The following is a 17,233-nucleotide window of genomic DNA, read 5'->3' on the forward strand; positions in this document are numbered from 1 at the left end:
CGGCCGCCGCTCCTCCTCCCTCGCCCCGCCGCCCGCGGGGCGCCCGCCTCCGCCCGCCCCCGCCGCCCGCCGCGGGCACCGCCGCCCCCCGCTCTGCTGCGACCCCCGCCCGGCGCAGCGCGGGGCGGCGGGAGCGAGCCCCGGGCGTGGGGATGGGCCGACTCGGCTCCCCGCTCTCCGCGCTGGCCCGGCAAGGGGCGAGCCTATGCCCGGACCCTCAGCTCTCCGGACTGGCCGACCCTACAGACCCCCCGCCCACCGTCCTGCTCTCCCTCACTGGGCTCCTTCCAGGCCCCACAGCCGGGTCCCTTCTGCTCTCCTGTGCCTTGCCCTCCCTTACCTGAGGGTCTCACCTCCCTTTCTGTGGGTTGGGATCCCACCTCCTCCATTACCCTCTTCACCCTAGTTTCCCGGCTCCATCCCCTCTCCCAGATCCCACCAGTGGCTATCCAGCATTAACACCTGTTCATGGTCCCTCAAAGTGTTCTGGTGTGTGTACTCCATATCACTGGGCGAACAAGTGCCAGACCGTGAAGTCTCCTGTGTCCTCTGCATCAGGGCAGCAGAAGCCAAGTAACTGTGCTGGTACCAGCCAGTCAGGGGCTTTGATTTTCCTGAAACAGACTTTCCCATGAGAGGCTGAAAAATGGGTCGATGCTCACTGATGCCTGGAACATGTCCTGGTTTGGCGGGTATCAGTGGGGAGTGACTCTCCTCCTGCAGAAAAACAGCAGAAAAACTGTGCACAGCACCAGGCATTGTTTTGTTAGGCCTAACACCATGTCCGCATTGAATATTAGAACAGATGAATGTATTTTGGATGCATTGTTGTGCTGAGATATTTTGTAGGTCTTGCCTCATGCTTAAAAACTAGAGGATGGATGAAAAAAACACAGTGAGATTTTTTTTCTCAATAATATATTGGGATGCATCTTTTCATTACCCGTGCAACTCTTACATGGTAAGGCTGCAACTGGTGCAATGTGTTCAAGCTTCTCTCTGCAACCATGAGGACATTTTAAAATGGAGACGAGTTTCTCTTTGCATATGGACAGCCTGCTGTGGTGGCATGGGGTGTTGCAGTGCAGGGCAAACTTGGATAGCCGTGTGGCATAGCTCCATGTAGAGGTATTAATGCATGTCTGGGACTGGTGCCTGGATAATTGGGCTTTATGCATTGGTAGTGTCAGTCCCTGCTGCTGTTTCTGGACCCTATTGAGGTTGTGGTCACAGTGTGGGACAGACACACATCTACTCGCTTGAATCCAAAAGCCTGAGCCACAAGGAGAAGCAAATAGCATCATACTTGGTGTGATAGAAGTACAATTTTGAAAATGCTTTCACAAGAGAAATTATAGCTAAGATATTCAGCAGTGATTACATGATTTCAAGTGCTTTCATTTCCAGGTGCCCTACTAGATACATCCTCAAGAAATCTTACTTTATGAAAATGGATGCTCAGCATTTTCAGGTACCTCAAACCAAGAGTGAGATAAATTACTTACGAGTCTTGCTCAAAGTATATGTGATCTAAAATCAGGAAATCCTGGGGGGCGGGTGTGGTGGTGGTGGATATTAGTCACAGTAGCTAGAGTGGAACTGATGTGTGGAACCTAAATATTAAGGAAGGAAAATTCCTGTTGGGATGTTTTTTTAATCTGTCTGCTAGTCATATTGCACAAAGTAGGTTTAAGTAATTTCAGAGGTTTCATTGTACCATTATTGATTGCTGCTTGGGAGAATTCACAAGGACAACGTATATCTCTTGTGCTGGAACGCTGACTTTGCCAGAAGAAAGGAGATTGCCACAGAGGATTAATTGCTCAGATCTGAGCAGCTGCAGAAGCAATCAAAGAAGGGACTGTTTTCTTGGAGGGTGATGTAGCAAAATGACACTGGGAATAGTTGCTTCCGTTTTTCAGAGTTTGCCTGAGCCCATGGACTTACATGGCATAGGGGGCACTGAGACATAAGTGACTTTTTCTCCTCTCCCACCCCCCCTGCTTAAGGAATCTTTGAGATTTCTTCTTTTGGTTACTGATCAACAGTGGTACTCTGAAACAAGCTATGAAAAGTGTAAGTTTTTTTACAGAAGAGTTTGGCAGTGGCCACTGGTATTATGGGTGCAGATGTGGTCAGAAATGGTCACAAAATAGTGACAAAACTGGGTGATCCTTGCATTATGAACTATCCTGAATATACCAAACTGTAGCTTAGTCCCAAAAGTTGCCTAAGCACCTAAATAAGTTTTCTCCCTTGTAGTTCTTCCAGAAATATCCAAACTCTCTTCCTGACATTGCTGGTGCCTATGAAGATGAATGCCACAACCATGTAAGTCCCAAAGCAGACCATAACAGAAATGTCTGAATGATTGCTGCTTATTGGCCAACTTAGACTCTTTGTTGACAGCAAGCAGTATCCCTCAGCTGAGAGCTGGATCTCTCAGCCAGAGAATTCAAAGCTGCCATAAGATGTGCAGGATGACTGGCAAAGGTCAATTTAGTCCACCAGATCCTTCTTCCTGGAGAGGAGTTAAGTAGTGTTGGCTTTACTAAAATATTTAGGAAACATCACATCAGTCACAGGGTCACCACATTGACCACAGCATAAGGGACTGTTGGTTTGTTTGTTTGTTTGTTTGTTTGTTTTTCAAGAGGAATGTGGTGCTTGGAGGAAAACATGAGAAGCTGTCACCTTTCCGAGTCAGACAAGATTTGTGCTTGAGAGACACCTCACATTTCATTTAACATATGACGTGATGTTCAGGTCAAGATTTCAGCTGCCTTGGGCCTGCTAGTCTTCTCATACAGGCTTGCCAGTGGTCAATACTTCTACTGATATCCAGCTTGTAAACATGACAGGAATCTGAAAGAATCAGAAAAAGTTTATATATTTTATTGAGACACTGACTGTGAAATAAGGCATAGCTACATTCAGATAAAATTAAGCCAGTTTGCAGTCATTACCTGTGTGCCCTGAGAGGAGGTCATGATATTGGTCAGTATTAGCTGTCATGCCTGTCTTTTGTCCAACGGTGAGGGGTTTTCTGTCCATAGAAGCAGAACATGCTTATCTATCCCATTCTGTAATAGGTGGGGTGTGCCTGTCTGTCTGGATGCCCCCAGGTGCTGTGAGTGTCTAAAACTGCCTGAGTGTGCCTGTCTCTCCTCCTCCACACTGAGCTTTCCTTAGCATGTTCCAAAAGCATACACTTGCATTGTTTAATTATTATTAATAGTAGTATTATGCAGAGGTCACATGCTTCATAGGATATTTTAGGATCTGTGACTCACTAAACCATAATTTCCTGTTCACAGGTTACCTGAAGAAAATTGTCTTTGTGGAGTCCTGTTCATGGTTGGAAGGTATGTTCTTAGGGGAAATGGTAAATATTGAGAAAAATACTGGATCTCACATATCTGTGAGCTGTCCTAGCCTTCCTCCAGGTGCAATTGTTTCTGCCTGCACATAAGATGATTAATTTACAGGCATATGGAACAGATTCCCTGCATTTCAGGATAGTGCTGTAAGGAAACTAGAAAGGCTCCTGAGACAATTGAGGAGGCTGGGCAGTTGGGCTCTGGTGGGGCACTGAAGGTCTGGAGAATCTTTCCTATGGAGATAGGCTGAGAGACTTGGGGTTGTTCAGCCTGGAGAAAAGAAGGCTTGGGGTGACCTTATTGCAGCCTTTCAGTACGTAAAGGGAGCTACAGGAGAGCTGGAGAGGGGCTTTTAACAAGGGCAGGTAGTTATGACAAGGGGGAATGGCTTTAAACTGAAAGAGGGTAGATTTATTGGACATAAAGAAGACATTTGTCTATGATGACGGTGATGTGTCTATGATGAGGGGGGTGAGGCACTAGAACAGGTTGCCCAGAGAAGCTTCTAGAGAACACATCCCTAGGAGTGTTCAAGGCCAGACTGGATGGGACTTTGAGCAACTTGGGCTAGCAAAAGGTGTCCCTGCCCATGGCAGGTAGGTTTGAACAAGATGATCTTTAAAGTTCCTTCCAACCCAAACCATTCTATGATTCTTCTAGATGGAAGTGAATCCACTGTAGCATTTTTGCTGTTAGGTGAGTTTTTTATAAATTGGAACTCTAAAGGCCGCTATGAGGAAGCAAGTCTATCTATATTGAAAACCAGGTATCAATTTGGAAAGCAGTATAGCATGTAAGGCCTCAGTCCACTTCTTGTGCATTCATTCATGTTGATGGGACTGTTGACCACGTGAGAGTTGTTTCATCAAATCCTTCATGCCAAAGCCTCACCTATTTCCAGTTGTGATGAAAACAGTGTCAATCCCTTGTGAACAGGAGAAGAGATCCCTCATTGCCTCCATTCAGCTGCAGAATTCCCAAACAGCAGCAAGCTTCCAGCATACACAGCTGCTGCTGCTACAGTCTGTCACCAGCTTAGTCAATCATCCATTATTTATTTCCAAACTGTATGTAAAGCTCTGCAGCATAGCCATTTATGTCCATATACAGGGAAAAGAAGAGAAAGAACTTTTGAAAGGCCAGGAGAACAAAATCAGAGAAGCCTCTGAAATCCTTTGTTGGGGAGATTGCCTTATGTAGTTATATCCAAGGAAGAGAGGAAAGGGAAATAAAATCACATTTAACAGAAGGTGCAACCTTGGTACAAATTTCTTTGATCTCTCCATCTCATTTGTTGCAGTCAAAAATTCCTTTTTTAGAACACAAGATCCTTTGTTTACAAGTGTCCATCAAATGCAACACACTTGGAGAGTATTGTGCATGTCTTCTTCCACAGTCTGCATTCTGTGATGGGTCAGTTGATCCTGCAGGCTGTTTGATGCCTGCTGACTGCCTAGTTGAGAATGGTTAATCAGGACTACAGTAAATCTCTCAGGAATAATACACAATCAAGGAAGAATAGCCCACAGAAATGTTTGCAGGCAAATAAGAGAGTCTCTGTGACAAGCCATTGCTTGTGTGCATATATGAGCAGCATCTTTGTCACAAAAAATGCCTGCTGACAGTACTAAGAGGTGGATGGTTAAACAGAGCAGCTGTTCAGAATTAAAACAACTCTTCCAAATTCTGGTTTTAGCATTCTGGATTCTTTCTTTCTTTTTCATATGTGCGGTAACAAATTGCTAACTAAGAGGCTTACCCATGAACTCAGGACAGGTCAAATCAAAACAATTTAACAGCATTCCCAGTGTTTCCTTTTGCACTTTAATTAAAAATGAATACTCTGATTTGCAGAACAGTCACACTGGAAGGGAATGCTGCCAAAAAAAGTTTGAAAAACACTTTTAACCTTTTAAAATCAGCTGTTGGCAGCTATAATCTCTCAAGCGAATGCCATTGTTCTGGGTAGCTCTTGCACTTTACTCAGGCTGGACTAAAGAGCAGCAAAGTTGATTTCTCTGTTGTGCATGAAAAGAGCAGATCTGGAAAAAATCACACCCACATCTTGCTTATCAGACGGATATTGGGAACCACAAAATAGGTCCTCCTATATCTTCCAGCCCTCATTTTTCTTCTATCTTATCTTCCAGCATCCAAAGCTGTCCTAATTCTGAAGGCACATCTACGCCAGGCAAAGGAGAATGGTGTGAGGTTTTTGAGTTAGCAGTGACCTAGACCTGACTTGAGAACAGTGCTTTTTCTGAGACCCTAAGGAAGCAGACCCTCTCTCCACTGTCAGTTGCTACTGCCCCAGGGAGACCTACGGAACTGCCTACTGCTATACCACAGCATTATGGGCTTGAGTTACTGTGCATCAGATGTTCCACCAGACTGGCAGGGTGCCTATTCCAACCCTCCATGAAGGTGAAGGCACTCATTCCCGTAATGCTGAAAGACTGCATATTGTTCAGCATTAGTGGGGAATAAGAGACTGCATAGAAGCAGTTATTGCAGGTCTGCTTGTGTCTGGCATCCTCCTTCTGCCCAGGTAAATGGCAAGGAGTTCAATGTTAGTAAAGATCACTTTAACTCCAAGAGTGACCAGGTGACACTTGGTGCTCAGATCTGTACAGGAGTGCAGAATAAGTCACTTGGGTTTAACTCTAATGAGACAGTATGTGAGTGTAACTGGAAACTGAATTTCTGAACAATACAAAAAAGAATCCTAAAATGCACTGACTCCCCATGAACTTTGAATTGCTGGTACTCTGAAGAGAAACGCCATCCAATGGTCACCAGCAGTAAAGCCTGCTCAGTTTGTGTGTCCACATTAGGACTGTTGCCTAGTCTTTACACCATGCTTACACCTTCAGGATCAAGCAGTGATTGCAACTGCACTCCAGGGTAAGTGCATACTTATCATTACTTGCCCATTAGCTAAAGAGCTCACACCAGCACCCTTGGGTTCAACCCACACATACAGCTGTAACTCGTACAGCTAAATTTCTTCCGTGGTATCATATAGGCACACATCAAAAGTGCATCTAACTACCTCTAAGCTTGAAAAACCATCTCTCTCTCAGTTTTGTGGCTTAGTCTTTGCTTCTGAGATTAAAAATGACACATGGGAGCAAATGGAAATTCTTGTGCTTCTAATTGCTTGCTTTGTGTGAGGCACAGATATTCCCAACTTCAGCTGAACTGCAAGAGAAAACTATGAGCAGTAATTTTACAAAGCAAGCAGACCTGCTAGAGAAGTGTCTGCCTTTTTAATATCTGGTCTGGCAGTGTGCAACAAGCAGAGTTGTTTGGAAAGTTCCTGGTTGGGCAATGTCTTTGAAAACCAGGGCTTACATGAATTATCTTGCATATCCCATCCATTTTCATTGTCTTATGTCATGGGACAATCTTCGCTAAGGTAAAGAAGGTTCAATGCCTACTAACTTTGTCATGCCTGAGGGGTACCAAACCCTGGCCTCTGGGAAGGCTCTGGCTGTGCTAGACATACCTGACTGGGCTGATGTCAAAGGGAGGGTTTGTGCTGTTTTCCTGTCTGGTCTCAAAACTCCCTGCAAGTTGTTGATGGTGATCAGAGTGGCCTCTGAGGAGAAACAGGCTATTTCAGGAAGTGTGGCTGATGATACAGTAAATGGTACTGTCCCCTAAGAGAGCACTTAGCCACTCTGTCGGCAGACTGGCAGGCCCTGCAGCTCAGTTAGCTGTGCTATCTTTGGAAGAGAGGTGAGATGAAGATGTTTTATGGTCTTGACCTTTAGCATGCCTGTGCTGTTTGAAGGGTAAACTGCAGGGCTTGGGTCAAATTTCAGTGTAAATGCATTTGTACTTGCTTTTTTAGTGGGATGTAGTTATTCTGCTTGCTTTTCTCTCTCTCTCCTAATATGCTGAGGGTGCTGCAGTGCACAGCTAAGCAGATGGCTCACTTCATCCTAGAGACAGATCCATTTATGAGCACAGGGATTCTTGTATCTAAAGAAGTGCTCAAGTGAAACCATTTGAGTAAAAGCTGCATGGAGATCATTAAGCTCATTTACCACATAGATGGGTGATTTGCTTACAAGAAGCCTTACAAGAAAAAGGAAGAAAAACTATGAAAGAGGAACACTTCTTGCTGTATCTCCAACATTCATCATGCAGCATGTTGGGTTTTCCTGAGGACATGCATTCCCAGATTTGCTACAAACAAATTTGTGAGGTCTGGTGAGCGCTAAGCCCCAGGCAGTGTGGTCACAGACTTACCATCTGTGTGTGATCTCAGTAGCACCAGCCCTGCAGTTCACATGTGAGGTTCTCATCTTTCTAATTTTGTTGCAAAAATGCTTCTGTTCCCCACCCAGACAGCTTTCCAGGCTAGGCCTCATCTCTCAGGACACTGCAGTGATGGAAGGTGGCCAGCATTGTGTGGTATCAGTATAGCTGTGTGTATACTGAGAGCTTAAATTAACTTTGAATGAGGAAACATCATTGCTTCATCCTGCAAAGAGAAGAGAAATTCTAATGGACCTTGATGTATGAAAGACTTTTGAACTCATTTAGTGGGTCCACCTGACATTGTCAATGTAAGGTTTCAAATGTGGACATGTACTATCCCTATTTAATCAAAGCTCACTGAGGATTTCACTGCAGAAAATTTATTTAGTGGTTCCCACAGCACACTGTTATTGCATTGGTAGACCGTTTGAAAGGTATTTCTTTCCCCATAAGCTGTCATGCACAGCTTACATTAACAATACTGCCCTGAGGAGAGTCAGATGAGCAGTCCTTATGGACCTACTTGTCTGTGCACACCTGTCACAATAATTTCTTAGCCCTGAGCAGGAGTGTCCTGGCAGCTCAGGAAATAAAGATTTCCTGGTGTTGAGGAGACTGAATAGAAACAAAATGGACTATTTTCCTCCAAAATGAAAAAATCTGTATTAATAAAGATTTTTTAAATTATTCATTGACCATGTCTCTATTTGCTTCTCTGATTGCATGTCCTGTCAACTAACTACCCAATGACTGCAGTATCCACACTTCATTTAATTCTTAACGCATTGGTTTTCAAGTAAGTATGGTTTGCTTATGAGGATCAGCCTAGATAAATCTCTCATTGGGCTGTTTCTTTCCTTCCTTCATGAAGTTGTACAATTATTTGACTGTTTTCATCACAGTTCTAGGCTTAGAAATACCAGTACTAAAAAATGCAGAGCAGTTAGAAGAATAAGCAATGCTTGACCTTATTAGCAAGATTGCTTATTCTGTGCTGGGAGGCTTTGGAGATTTTGTAAATTGTGCTGAATAAATCTGATTAAAGAGGACTATGAAACAGATAAACATATGCATTTAAGAAATGAAATTCACATAGAAAGAGAAATATGGGATGAATGCAGCTTCCCATGTCCACTTTTACAAATGTTCAAAGACAAAGGAGACATTTGATCTGCCATAAAAGCCAGTATGGATGAGAAAGTCGAAAACCCATGAGCAATACAAAAAGTCAGGCTACTGCTTCTATATTCTTGATACTCACCTGAGAATCAGTTTGAAACGATCAATTATTCTGGCTAGAATAGAGTCCAAGGTTTCATCTCAAAGGCTAGTAAGTCATTAGCCATATAATGTTCCTCTCCATGCACCTTTCCTTTTTAGGAAGGAACAACAACAGTGAGTTGAATAGACGGATAATATGGATGGAAAAGATACTTCAGTAATCCTGGAGCTAAAATCTGAGAGATATTGATTTCACCACAGGCCTGATAGTGGATTACAAAGGCAAGAAAACTCATTTAACCGACCCTTCTTTAAATCCAAATCTTGTTACGACTAGGAATAAAAAAAAAAAAAAAATTAACATGATTGAGAGACTTGGTAAAGTGTCAGACACTAAACAAGGATTGTTTTGGGGCAGTACAGCTGCATAAGACTGCATAGCTCAGTAAGGCTCAAGCTGTCCTTTTTCAGTACAGAGCCCCAGCTGTTTATGTAGGGATATTTCCTGCTGGACAGAAATGCAATTTCTCACAAATGCAATTTTTTACAGATGCAGCACTCTATATGTGAATGAAACACTTTGCTGCTGATTTGTCCCATACTGGGGAACCCATCCTGGAAAAACAGCCCTACTGATGAAGGGTGATCATTGCCCTGCCTCACTTTTTTTCCCCTCAAACCACAGTCTACACTTCATGGCACTGAATCAATCTGTGAAGGTTAGTCATGTGGTGTATGCTGATGGTAAATGTTAATTTTTGACAGATTTGTAGGACATATAGCTTGTCTGTATTCATCTCCTGATGTTCCTATTATCATTACTTATCACTGCATCTCGATAGCTTCTGAGTCCCAGTGGAGCCCCACTGTGCTAGGTACTATAGAAACACATGCCTGGCTTTGCTAGTTTGGCTTCACTCCAGTAGATCAGTTATATTCATGTATCTCCTGCTTTGCTATTCTAATTTTTTCCCGCTCAACAAATGGGATGTTTAAAACACTGGGGAGAAGAGACTGGGGGAAGTGATCAAATAAGATCATTTGGTTTTTAATCTGTAAGTGTCCTTGCCAAACTCTCTATTGCACTGATAGAAAAACATAACTAGTTCTTTGCTGGATGTGCAAATATCCCAGCATGTTCTGTAAGTTGCCACATACCTACTGGCTTCAGTATGATCTGCAAAGCAAAGGGGTGCTGTGGCTCTTTCCATTATACAGATGAGGCTCTGGTATCAGTGCGGGTTCATCACTTGTTTGGAGCAAATGCTGAATCTCTGTGATGTGAGCTTAATTAATTTAGCCTACTCTTTTCTATCAAAGCCTGGTGTAAAATATTTATAACTGGTCCACTCTTGGCTGATGTGGTTGAGAGAATATCCCAGATGGAGGGTTCTCTCATGTGCAAAAATGTACTGGACAGTGCCCTCCTGCTAAGCTGCTTTGTCCCAGCTTTGTACATCCTGAGCTCGGGGTCACAAGTACAGCCTCTGGAAGTTTCTGTGAAGTGGCATAGCAACTCTGATCTCAGTCTCTGATGATGGACAGTGCAGCACCAGCATGATGAGCTGATACTGTTCTGATACCCAAGGGATCTACCTTGCTTCTTTGGGACCCTACTGAAGCAAAGCATACAATAACCTGTATTTGGGTAGGGAAACCTGTAATTTTTTAAGGTAGCCTGTGATAGGAATTTTGTTAGTCCTGCAGAAGAAGGGATAGATGCTCCTGAGAGTGGGATTTCTCTATAAATTGCAGATCCCAGAGCCCATGCTGAGCACCAATTCACTAGTAATTTCCTACCCCGTAGGGGACCTTGCAGCTTAGAGGCAATAGGGCAACAAAGTGAAGCCTATAATGACACTTTCTGCAGCCACTTCTGAAGGGAAAGGAAGAGAAACACATACCTTCTCAGCCACATTTGCAGTGACCAAGGAAATCCCCTCTCTGAAAATACCTTGATCAGACTAAGCAGTGAAAATCCCATGTAGCCGTTGAGATGAAAGGCCCCCATAAACTCATGCCACCTCAACCAAACTGGACCCTTCCTCTCTCCAAAACAGTGTCCAATTACCTTTGATGTAACCTTTGATATATGCAGTATTACCCAGCAGGGAAGGAACACTTTGGTATAGATCATTTTTCACAGGCCCAGCAAATAGGCCAGTTTCCCCACCTTAGCTCAGCTCAGACATTGGTGTTAAATTCCAGCTCACTCTGGACCCAGGGATGAGCAGCCCTGCCTGTGCAGCCATTTCCTGGGGTCAACGCTTGGGCCACTTGCCTGCCTTCAACTCTGTGTAGTCTGGAGGCACAAATGAAGAAGAGCATTGCAGCCAGGATGGAAATAATGTGGTGTTTTCAGTACCTACTGGGCAGGGACATGTGAAATTCGTGTGAAGGAAGCAAAGGTGTTAGAGTTACCAGGCAACCAATGCCAGTAAAAAATAACACAAAGGGAGAGCAGGGGAAAAGGGCTCCAATTAAGGACCTGCCTGGCCCACTGGGTACTTGAGACAAGTGATGAAGTGTGCACAGTAAGATTTCATGGTACGTGAGGATACCTGTTTTAGATAGATGGAAGGTGCAGAGAAAAAACATTTGTGACTCAATGGACAGAGCAGAAATGAAAATTCTTCACTGAAGTGAAACAGACCCCTTTTAGCATTATGAGGCCCTGCCTGCAGTTGTTGAAGGAGAGATATTGCTCGACAGTTTCATTAATGTTCTGCCACCATGGCTGCTTGCTGGATTTTGTAGCTCTCACCTGTAGGTTCTGGGTGTTCAGTCTGGACCGGGTGCAGACGGATGGAGACGAGAGATCTCTGTAGTCAGATCTTGGAACATGCAGTTTATTGCAAAGGGCGTGGGTACAGGGGCACTGCTTAGAGCTGCAGCTGGCAGCTCTGAGCAGGCCCAAGAGAGCAAGAGAGTAAGCGGGTAAGCAAAGAGAGAATAGTAAGAGAGAATAGTAAGAGTCTATAGTAAGAGAGTCTAGTAAGAGAGAGACTGAAGTCCTGGTTACAATACAATAAATCATCTTCTGTATTGAATATTCTAATTGTCACTAACCAATCTAATACAAGATACAAATCCTATAGCATTTACATACAGCCTATAAGAGTTCTTATATTACCATAGAGTGTTACATCTTAACTTCTAAAAACTACTCTTTGGACCCCTTCTGCTGAGCTAGTAGGGTCTGCTCTGACCCTTGGACCTGCCTGCAAGCAGAGGGTATTGTTCAATCAAGAGGGGATTACCTTCAGTCGGCCATACCATTGTTTTCCAGTTGTTCAGTAACTGAGACTTGGTATCTCAAAGGTGGCTTTCATTTCGATGTCGCTTATAGTTTTCATATTCCCAAAATCTTTTGTCAGGCAATCATATTTATAAGGCTTTCCTGTTTCATCTTCCCCAACACTCACCAATCTTGAAACATAGAAATTAAGTGTTTCATTTCACTTCCTGATCTGGTCAGCCTGTCCCTGTTTTGCATCCTCCCACTGGGAAGCACAGGGCTTAATGCCAAACTGAAGCACTCTGTTTTTTAATAGAAAATACAGTAAATCAGGAAAACAAATCTTGATTTCTTCATCAGACTAGAGAGACTCTTTTATTAAAGCCCTCTTTCAGATCAGCCAAGTGCCTGACTTAAAGGCATAAAAGTCAAGGACTTTGCAATTTGGTCATATTGGGGGTTACAATGCACAGTAAAATGATGGCATTCAAAGCTTACTGAGAGGTACCTGCCAGACGCTAAGGCTGTGGTGCAGTCCAGAGATTGGGAATATTAGATTATTAGACATGTGCAATAAAAAGGGTGTATGGGGAGAAGATTGCTTTGCTTTTCTCCCCTTTCCTGTCCTGGGCAAGCCTTCGTTGTCAGCAGACACTGTTTGCTTGTGGCAGTGAGTGGGCCAGGGCTCTACTCCAGGGCTCTGATCTGCCCTTTGGAAACTGGGGGGAAATAAAACATTGGTTGACTCCCAATCCAGCAAAAAAATGCAGACAAGTAGAGCTGTATGGGATGGAGGCTGTGCTCCAGGGTTGCCTGACAACTTCATCTGCCTCTTGCTGGACATTGGCCTGTATGTGACCTGTGCAGCTATAGGGACATGGGGCAGCTTCTGCTTCTCCCACCAGTCCTCTCTGGGTGATCCAACACCTGTAGGAGGGATACTTCCTGCATCCTTCTTTGTCATGGGCTTTTGCATTGACAAAGCCAATGCAGCAGCAGAGATGTGAAGGTCAGAGATGTCTGCAGAGACACAAAAGTCAGCATCTGCAGTTGCTGGTTTTAATACATGATCATATGCAAGATGACACAGTTTGTGCTTCTTTGCTTGGAAGCTCATTTCCCCTCCTGCCTGCAGTTGTTAGCAGCCATGTGGCATCCTGACATTTCATCTTTATTAACTTCTTGACAGATAGCCTTTTGGGGTTTACTGGGAGATTAATTGTTTTCAGGAAGCTTTTAGGCTGTTAGCAGGGTTTCATCTTTTTTTTCCCCCCTATTCTTTCAAACAGGACACTCTAATAAAGCACTATGAGATGTATTAAAATGCTCTGAGGATGCCAGGAACATCACTCGTAGTGTCCCCCAGCTTCTCTGCTCTTTGCTGAGCAGCTCCAGAGCTGAGAGTAACAAGGTAGGGGGGACTCAGCTTTGATCAGGGCACCAGCTGCAGCCATCATTGCAGTCACTTCAGTTAGATTTTCCCAGTGGCATTTTTCCAGGAAAAAAATAAGAGCTTACAAGCCTGGCTATTTTTTTTATAGTCAATGCATGTGATTAGCAGTATTTATAAAAACTGTGCAGAAAACAGCATCGCAGGAAAAGGAAAAGAACACGCAGATGCACTGAGCGAAAGGACAAATTAACAGACTTTGAAGTCAGCAAAAGTGCCTGATTAAGGATTTAAAAATCAGAATTTTGCAATTTGGCTGTGCTATGGGTTTCTAAAGCACAATTCATTGATGGCTTTTGAGGCCTACTGGAAGCTATTTTGTAAATGACTACATGTGTAATGCCATCAGAAGATACCAGCAACATGAGTGTTTCCAGGGTGGAAAGAAAAATGTCACCAGCAAAAATGTTAAAAGAGAATATGGGGGATGAACTCATGGTACCAAACATTCTCTTTTCCCTCTTACAAATTTTGTGATTTCATCATTTTCTTTGCACTGCCCATATGTTTCTCCCTCTGGTTTGTTTATATGTCTTTCCCTCAAACCATAAGATAAGAATTTAAAATAATATTTTCCCATTCCTATTTATTATAAACCAGTAGCAAATTGCTCATTTCATATGTAATTCACGATCAGAAATTTTTCATTAGCATAAGAATTTAAATTTCCCTTGTTCTTCATTGCAGAACTAGATTTACTAGAGCACAGAATGGGACTTGGAGATATTTACCATTAATCTGTGAGTTCAAATGCAGGTTGGCAGAATCTGAGGTGCTGTGATGATAGCCTTGTTCATGAGCCTCTATTATGTTTTGGAAACCGCCCAGAGTTTAATGATAAGGATACATAAACAATACTTTTCACCTGACGGCGTATAGCTAGCTTATTTGTTCAGTCTCTGCAGACTGTTGGAGATGTGCACAGAGGTGGTTTTCCATCCTTTTTTAGATCTAGTCCTCTCAGTTTAGCTCTGCTTATTTGAAACTATAAAGGGGCTCTTTGGCAGTCTCCCTGCTGTACCCATAATGTGGTTTGGAGCTCTCACCGCTACCAATCCTGCATCCACTGGAGCTAACAAACGTAAATTAGGGACAGTCTCTTCTGTTACATATAGGGGAGCATAGTAGGATGAGATTCCTCATTAGCTCTGACCATAGAAATACAGAAAAATAATTCCACTGTGGGGAGAGTGATGCTAAATGACATCCAAACACCAGGGCATGAAAAAATGTCAGTCTTTATCCAAGTATTTTATGCATTTTTAAAGCACACAAATTGAATGAATATGTCTAAATATTTATTGCTTAAGGTGCCTTTCTTTGATATCAAAAGCAGCGTGCATAAATTCCTCATTTTACATGATAGATTTCATTATCTCTCCATCTGTAATCCACACCTCCTGCTAAGAGGGACAGAACCGCAATGCTCATTAGGACTCTCTCTTTAGAGGAAGCCAGGTGAAAAAGCCCTAGTCTTTTATGCTACAGCAGAAGGTGAAAATGTTACCAGATGAACAATTCTTTCCAGCAGTGCTTTGGCTAGTCTCACCATGTAATTGAAAATGCATTGTAAGCAATCAAGCCCCATTATTTCCCACCCAGGAATCTTTACTTTTCAGCTTCTCGCTCATCCAAAGACATCCTTGCTGAGGAGAGGTGCAGAGTCAGCAGGAAAGATGGACAACATGAATAATTAAAATACAGGTTGAATTTCCATTTGCCACTGAAAAGAAATAGTTTGCACAAAAATAGAATGAAACAGGGCATCAGAGATGCTCCAGAAGGATGGCTGTAATGTCTGGTGGCATTTTTGCCCTCCAGGAGGATTGTTCATGACAGTGATATAGAGGTATTTGGTTTAGAATGGCAACCTATCACAGCACTACTTGGAAACATTCTGGTGCAGGTAACTCTAGAGAGATGTGTTTGGCAAAGGTAGAAACTGCTAATGAGTAGCAGCTAACTAATGAATGAGGATCTGCAGTGTGCACACCTGAGAATTATCCCACGGAAAAGCACACATTCCACAAAATATTATCTCAGTGACAAAGACAAGCACTCAGGAATAATGAAATTGAAAAATTAAGGTTGATTCAGTTTTTAATGCAGTTGTGCTATTAAATGGTACCAAGTACTGAGTTTTCATGGCTTTCTTCTGAATTCAATATTACAGTTGGACAGTGCTCTTCTGTTCAGTACTTTGTTTTCTTCCACTGTTCAATCTTTTTTACTTTTTTTTTCCACATTAAGCAAATATTCTTTTGAAGAGAAGATTAATTTTCTCAGAACGCTTACCATCCCAGCCTCATATTTTTGCAGATATTATTAAATTTATTTTCATGAACCACTCAGAGCCAAGTGGCCTGTTATCACCTCCCTTTTAGAGATGCAGTCGCAAGGCACTGAGATTACAAAAGTCTTATTTTGAGTAATTAAACTGTGAGAGATTTTAGAGAACTTAACTTCTCAGTGTGCAGAGAATTACAAAACACACAAAGCATGACCAGCATTACTTTATTTGTATTGAGGGCTCAGCACATCTATATATCAGAGGTTGAAAAAACTTCATTAATCTAATGTATGACTATACCACTGGCAAGACTAGAGTCCAGTTTTCCAAACCAGCATTTTTCTGCCTGACCTTGTCACTTTCTGTAACCTTCGCTTGATACCTTCACATCTTTCAACACCCAAAACATGTAAAGCAAGTGTTCTGCAGGCACCTCTTCTTCACAGAAAACAAGCCCAGAATATTCGCAAGTGATATAGTGACATTAACGTATTGAATGAGATGGGAATCGTGGGAAGAAATAAATAAAAGGGTATGTGGCTTTGCAATTACAGTCTGTCTCCTAATGCATTGGTATGAGAGGACTGAACAAAGAGCAAATAAGCAGCATCAGCTCTCTTTTGCTCTTTTTGCTCATACAATAACATCCCTTTTCTGTACTTCACAGACAGTAAAGTACTTCCTATACTTTTTTCACACAGGTCTCTAATGGAAGGGGAAGAGAGTCCATCACCAATTAAGATCTTGTGTCATCAGCAAGGTGGTAACTCCAGGCTCTTTTAGACTCTGCTACTGCCAGCAAGGGAATGGCCGATCTCCGCAGGAAAGGCTCAGGCACGGTGAATGCCTGGAGGTACAGCTAGCATGACACAGGGTATTGGACACTCTGTACGGCAGACTGGCAGACTGCAGTTGTTAATCTAAATAAGGAGCTTCTTAATCTTCAGTGTACGTATATTCTTCCACTGAATGTTGTTCTTCGCTCTGTAAATGACTGATGACCGACGATTTCACTTAAGAGCCGAAATGCCAGGGACCATAGCTCAGGACAGGAACCAGAGAGTGTTTTGATGATGTGACCTCAAAATATCTATTATTCCCACATGGCAAACTAAATCAGGGCTGCCCCAGCCAGCCAAGATGAATGGGTGTGATGCTGAGCAGCAACCTGCAGTCCACACCTCTTCCACTTTGAAAATGACCGCCAAATACCAGCGGGCCAAGGTCAAGTGAAAACGACAGCAAAACCCTCATAATTTCCCCTTTCGAGCCAACAGCTCAGGATGAGCACGTTTATTTTCGGCACTGGCGCTGTCGTTCTGGTCATGCACCACGCGAGTGAAGCGCAGATCACCTTGGCTTCTGGTGAGAGGCTGGGGCAGCAC

Source organism: Coloeus monedula (assembly GCF_965178545.1).
Source record: "Coloeus monedula genome assembly, chromosome: 6".
Taxonomy (NCBI): domain Eukaryota; kingdom Metazoa; phylum Chordata; class Aves; order Passeriformes; family Corvidae; genus Coloeus; species Coloeus monedula.